Source organism: Phaseolus vulgaris, chromosome 6, assembly GCF_051622355.1.
Source record: "Phaseolus vulgaris cultivar YP4 chromosome 6, ASM5162235v1, whole genome shotgun sequence".
NCBI lineage: Eukaryota > Viridiplantae > Streptophyta > Magnoliopsida > Fabales > Fabaceae > Phaseolus > Phaseolus vulgaris.
The window spans coordinates 11,014,944-11,020,474 of NC_143503.1; the positions used below are offsets into that span (position 1 = coordinate 11,014,944).

The 5,531-nt window shown below is 38.7% G+C and overlaps 1 pseudogene; it reads right to left on the reverse strand.

The window, feature by feature from the left end:
* Positions 1-1,096: 1,096 nt before the first annotated feature.
* LOC150026637 (uncharacterized) lies at positions 1,097-5,531 on the reverse strand (annotated as a pseudogene).

The window sequence follows — 5,531 nt, forward strand, 5'->3', positions numbered from 1 at the left end:
TAAAAGTACGTTGTTTCTGAGACTGAAACTAAATACTTCTTAATTTTTAGTAAGCCCTTTATTGACTTGATTGTCGGAGTGCAATCAACAGGTAGGGCCCCTCTGTTTCAACGGAGCTCGTTCTAGAGCAACAAGAGATAGAATAAATTCTCGAAGAGATAGATGGAGCTAAAGATTGTCACCAAGTCAACAAGTGAGCAAGTCAACTGGCAAGAACAGGAAAGAACTCTCGTTGAAGCTCCAACGACTTCAACAAGGACCTATGAGTGTAGATGACTACTATAAAGACTTAGAAACTACTTTGACTAAAATTGATTTGCATGAAAATGAGGATTCAAAGATAGCCAGGTTTGTAAGTGGCTTAATGATGTGAGTTGATTTTATTATTTATCATTTATATGGTGACACATTAGTTAGATTTGAATTTTAGACAATTAGAGCTGACAACCTAAGGAAAATCCCCACTGTACATTAACTTAACCAAGTGGTTAAGTAGATGTGAAGGTTCATTTCACAAAGGAAAAACGAAAACACAATTAAATGGTGATGATGATGACAAGATAAAGGGCGAAATCAAATAAGGAAATAAGAACAAGAAGAACAAAACCGAATAGGCATAAGGAAACAATTAAAGGACAAAGAATATACAAACATGAAAAGGAATGGATTAATGGAAGAGATGATGAAAGAAGAACTTATGGATGGTGAAGCAATGGTGTATCGCACCACTTGATGGAATGAAACCACCAAGATAAGTGGGACGAGACCGCCACTTGAGAGCATCATGAACCCAAGATAAGACCAATTTGGAGGAGACTCACTCACCCCTCACACAGAAATTGTGCAAAATTTCTTTACTATAATTTTAACTTGTGTTTACAAAGGGGGGGATCTCCTATTTATATAGTGAGGAGCCTTGAAAAAAAAGGAATGAGGGTAAAAGCGGAAGAAGCAAATATGGTGCGGTTTCTAGGGTGGACTTTAGTCAAAGCCGCACCTTATGCATCATTCTAGAAGCTAGGGTTTCCTTCCTACCCTAATGGACTTCTCCTAGGCCCATTCTTATATCTCCACTTCCTATTTATGCTATATAGACCTATTCTACGAAAATTACAAAAAGAGAGACCAACTGATGCTCAGCACCCAGAGTCTGTGCTCTGCTCCTAGTAATCCTCTGAGGTATGGTGGGTGTTGAGGGTTGGGCTTGGTCATCATCATGGGTAGGCACCCTCTCTCCTTGGTCCTCATCATGCTCCCCGGGTGGGAGGGAATTTGTCCACGAATTTGGAAGACCTGCAAAGAAGGAAGTCAAATCATTGATATTAAAAGAATGACTACCTAAGTACGTATCAGGTAGATCCAACTCATAGGCATTGTCATTAATCCTCTTGATGACCTGAAAAGAACCATCACCACGTGGCATAAGTTTGTACTTCCTATGAGTAGGGAATATATCCTTCCTCAAGTGTAGCCAAACCCAAACCCCGGGTTCAAAGATCAATTCCTTGCGCCCTTTGTTGGCATGCTCAGCATACTTACCTACCTTCCTTTCAATTTGTTGCTTGATGTGGTGGTTCAAGTCTTTAATAAAAGAAGCTTTTTCAAAACCATCTTTGCACAACACCTCATCAAGTATAGGAATAGGAAGGAGGTCAAGAGGTGTGAAGGGATTGAACCCATAGACAACCTCAAACAGGGTGTGGGAAGTAGTAGAATTTACTACTCTATTATAAGCAATCTCAATATGAGGTAGTAAATTCTCCCACACCCTTGGGTTCCCGAAAATAAGGCACCTTAACATTTGACCCAAAGTTCTATTAACCACTTTTGTTTGACAATCAGTTTGGGGATGACATGTAGTAGAAAACAAGAGTTTAGTTTCAAGTTTTCCCCACAAAGTCCTCCAATAGTGATATAAGAACTTTGAATCTATGTCGGATACAATACTTCTAGAGCCCATGCAAACGAACTACTTCCTTAAAGAAAAGATTTGCAATAAAACAAGCATCACCTACTTTGTGGCATGGAATAAAGTGAGCCATTTTAGAAAAGTGGTCCTCTACCACAAAGATAGAATCCATACCCTTTGATGTCTTGGAAAGACCTAAGATAAAATCCATGGAGATGTCTACCCAAGGCATAGTTGGGATGGGAAGAGGGGTATATAAGCCATGGGGTTGCACTTTAGATTTAGCCTTCCTACATGGTATGCATTTGTCGCAGAAGCTATGTACGGATTTGCGCATGTGGGGCCAAAAGAAATGCTTATGCAATATGTCTAAAGTTTTAGCTACCCCAAAATGTCCCATAAGACCACCCTCATGTGCCTCCCTAACAAGAGATTGTCGTAAAGACCCATGGGGAACACAGTCTTTTTCCTTTGAAAAGAAAATCATCACGGATAAAAAAGTCTTTGTGCCCTCCTTTTAAGCACTCTTGATAGATAAGAGAGAAATCAAGGTCATCTTTATAGATTTCCTTTATGTGATCAAAACCTAAGTATTGAACATTCAAAACATTTAGCAAGGTATACCTTCTTGGAAGAGCATCCGCAACCACATTTATTTTGCCTTGCTTATGTTTGATCACATAAGGAAATTTCTCAATGAACTCCACCCACTTAGCATGTCTCTTATTAAGTTTGCTTTGGCCTTTCAAATATTTAAGGGATTCATGATCACTATGTATCACAAACTCCTTTGGAAAAAGGTAGTGTTGCCAATTTTGCAAGGCCTTAACAAGAGCATAAAGTTCTTTATCATAGGTGGAGTAATTGAGATGACTCCCTTTGATTTTCTAACTAAAATAAGCTATGGGGTGGCCCTCTTGAAGGAGGACAACCCCAATGCCTATGTTTGAGGCATCACATTCTATTTAAAATGTCTTAGCAAAGTTAGGAAGGGCTAAAATGGGGGCCTTAGTCAATTTTTCTTTCAAATTTTCAAAAGCTTCAATTTGGTTTTGTCCCCATTTAAACACCACATCCTTCTTTACTATGACATTTAGAGGTGCGGCAATGGTACTAAAGTTTTTCACAAATCGCCTATAAAAACTAGCAAGTCCATGAAAACTTCGTACCTCACTAACATTGGTGGGTGTTGGCCAATGTTGAATTGTTGTAACCTTTTCCTTATCTACATGCACCCCTTTGGAACTCACAACAAACCCTAGTAAGTGTATATGATCTAGTTCAAACATATACTTAGCATAATTAGCATACAAACTCTCCTTCCTAAGGGTTTCTAACACTTGCCTAACATGCTCCTCATGATCCTCTAAAGACAAGCTATAGATAAGAATGTTATCAAAATAGATCACTACAAACTTGTCAATGAAAGGCCTTAAAACATGGTGCATGAGTCGTATGAAGGTACTTGGAGCATTATTCAAGCTAAAAGGCATGACTAACTACTCATATAAACCAAACTTGGTCTTAAAGGTAGTTTTCCATTCATCCCTCGGTTTAATCCGGATTTGGTTATAACCACTCTTAAGATCAATTTTGGTAAATATTGGAGACCTATGTAATTCATCCAACAAGTCATCTAATCTAGGAATGGGATATCTATACTTGATGGTTATGTTGTTTATTGCGCGACAATCCATACACATCCTCCAACTCCCATCCTTTTTAGGGACAAGAATCACAGGCATAGCATAAGGACTCATGCTATCTTGCACCCACCCCTTAGCTATTAATTCCTCTACTTGTTGAATTTCTTTGGCTTCGGTTGGATTGGTCTTATATGCAGGCCTATTTGGTAAAGAAGCATTGGGTATGAAATCTATTTGGTGCTTAATGCCCCTTAGAGGAGGTAATCCTTTTAGGGGATCTTGAAAAACATCTTCAAATTCCTTTACCAAATTTGCCAAACAATGAGGATATCTAACGCCAACTCACTCTCAAGGGCCCTAAGGAAAGCTATGAAAATGTTCTTTTGGGAAAGCATTACCTTTTTTTACCTCTTGTGGGGAAATGATAAGGCTTCTCTTTGAATTCTTTTTTTTTCTTTTTCTTTCTCTCTCTTTTCTTTCATTTTAAGTTGGTCCTCATGGACTTCCTTTGGTGAGAGAGATTTTAGTGTGACCTTCTGCCCATGGAAGTTAAAAGAAATTTTGTTGGTAAGGCCATCATGAAGAGTTTTTCTATCATATTGCCATGGCCTACCTAAAAGAATACGAGTAGCTTCCATAGGTAAAACATCACACAAGACCTCATCCTTATATTTGCCAATAGAAAAGGCTATAAGGACTTGCTTATTAACTATGATCACCCCTACTTCACTTAGCCATTGAAGCTTATAGGGCTTGGCATGAGAGATAGTTGACAAGCCAAGTTTATCTACTACTCTTGTGCTTGCGACATTCGCACAACTCCCCCCATCCACTATTAAAGAACATAACTTATCATTAATGAGACATCTAGTATGGAAAATATTTTCTCTTTGACTTTCATCAAAAGGTTTCAAAACTTGGCCTAGCATTTGTCTCACTACTAATAAGTCGCCTTCACATGGACTCTCACTCTCTCCTTCACTTGGGCATCTAGAGGGATTGGGAGACCTAGATCTTTGTGAACTATGGTCACTTAAAACTTCCCCTTCATGCACCATTATATTACGTTTGGAAGGACAATTTGAAGGAATGTGGCCAAAACCTAAACATTTAAAGCATTTTCTACTTGAGGTTTTAGTTGGGGATTTAGGAGTGGAAGTTGAGGGTCTTGAATCTCTAGGTTTGTAAGTGGACTCCTTAAAATTGGAGGGAAAAGTTGAAGAAGTTTTGGTTTTGTTTTTCCAAGAAGAGTGGTAAAACCCATCATTATGAGATTTTTGAAAAGAGGTATTCTTTGAAATTTGTGATTCTACCTTAATGGCAAGGTGAACCAACTTTTCTAAAGAGGTATACTCATAGAGTTCTACCACATCTTGGATATCCCTTCTTAGGCCACTTACAAATCTAGCCATCTTTGATTCCTCACTTTCATGCATGTCAACTTTTGTTAAGATTGTTTCAAGTTCCTTAAAATAAGCATCCACACTTTGTGTTCCTTGTTGAAGTCGTCGGAGCTTCAACAAGAGCTCTTTCCTATAGTGTGGAGGCACAAATCTAGCGCGCATGCATACTTTCAAATCCTCCCAAGAGACCACGACTGGCCTCTTGTTTAAACAAAAGTCCATTACAAGTTTGTACCACCATTGCATGGCCTAATCCAAAAATTCTAAGGAGGATAACTTAACCTTTAGGTCATCTTGGACCTCATGCACATTAAAGATTTGTTATACCTTAGCCTCCCATCCTAAATAAACATTGGGATCACCTTCCCCACTAAAACTAGGCAATTTTACATATGGTAAATAAGGCTTTGCCACATTTTGGCGCCTATCTTCAAAATGGTGCATCCTCCATTCGCCCTCTTCTTCATGGCCACCATAATTTTGATAACTTCTTGAATCATGTCTTTGATGATGTCGTCTTCCTCTTTGGGGTCTTTCATAGGCCAATTCTAGTTGTTGGAGTCTTTCCTCCAT